Source organism: Penaeus japonicus, unplaced genomic scaffold, assembly GCF_977035675.1.
Source record: "Penaeus japonicus unplaced genomic scaffold, GWHDUDI00000001_assembly GWHDUDI00000032, whole genome shotgun sequence".
NCBI classification, from domain to species: Eukaryota; Metazoa; Arthropoda; class Malacostraca; order Decapoda; family Penaeidae; genus Penaeus; species Penaeus japonicus.
Window position 1 is genome coordinate 2,976,936 of NW_028234434.1, and position 1,291 is coordinate 2,978,226.

Below are 1,291 nucleotides of genomic sequence, written 5' to 3' on the forward strand. Positions count from 1 at the left end.
CGAGGACGCCTTCAGCACCCAAATTAACGTAAAAAGAGCAGATTGGGTCGCCTTCACAAGGAGCGTCAAGCTCGAAGTTGTTGGAGAAACCATTGATGATAAAGTAAACAGTGTTCAAAATTGTATTATAAATGCAGCAATGGCAACCATCCCTAAGACTTCGACAGATAGCGTTAAGCATAGAGTTCCATGGTGGACACCAGATTGCCGCAGGGCGCTATGTGAACGAAATAGGGCCTACAGGCTTTTCCACAATAATATCACAAACGAGAACTTTCGCAATTACAAACAAGCGAGAGCTAGGGCTGGAAGAACAATCAGACAAGCCAAAAGAGACTCCTGGCGAAGCTTTGTCTCTACGATTAACAGCAATACCAGCATTGCAGAGGTTTGGTCCACTGTCAACAAAATCAATAAAAAAGAACATCATTAAAAATCAAAAACATCACTCATGAGGGAAATGAATATGATTCACCTAGAGACATTGCTAACATAATCGCCAGGCAGTTCTCTTATACAAGCAGCTCGGAAAACTACAATCCTGCTTTCTTGACCACCAAGGAAGCATCCGATCTGCAACCAATTCACTTTGCCACAGGAGATGACTTTGATTATAATAAAGATCTTACAATGAACGAGCTCGTCTGAGCCTTAGAAGCCTGTAGAGGAACATCCCCAGGTCCCGATGAGATTCGATATCAGATGATGAAGCATCTTAATCATGATGACATGATTAAGTTGCTAGAAGTGTACAATGATATTTGGAAAAGCCAGACTTTTCCAATTTCATGGCACTTCGCCCACATCATTCCCATATTGAAAGGAGGGGGAAATCCCAAATCCGCTATATCTTACCGCCCAATTGCGTTGACAAGTTGCTTATGCAAGGTCATGGAAAGATTGTTAATAGCTATTGCATTTTTCAAATACCAGGAATTTACTAGTTGATGAGCAGTGCGGCTTCCGAAAGGGACGTCAAACTCTCGATCAACTAGTAAAACTGGAAAGTCATATTCATGAGGCATTTGCCAAAAAGCATTTCTTTATTTCAGTATTTTTAGACATAGAAAAAGCCTACGACATGACATGGCGACATGGCCTACTCAGAAAACTTTATGCTTTCGGATTACGTGGAAATTTGCCTTGTTTTATCCGAAATTTCATATCTGACAGAACGTTTTCTGTCAAATTATTTTCTGACAATGTCACTTTCTCGGACATTTCTGTCCAGGCAAACGGGGTCCCACAAGGAAGTGTCTTGTCACCAACATTATTTTTATGTATGATTAAT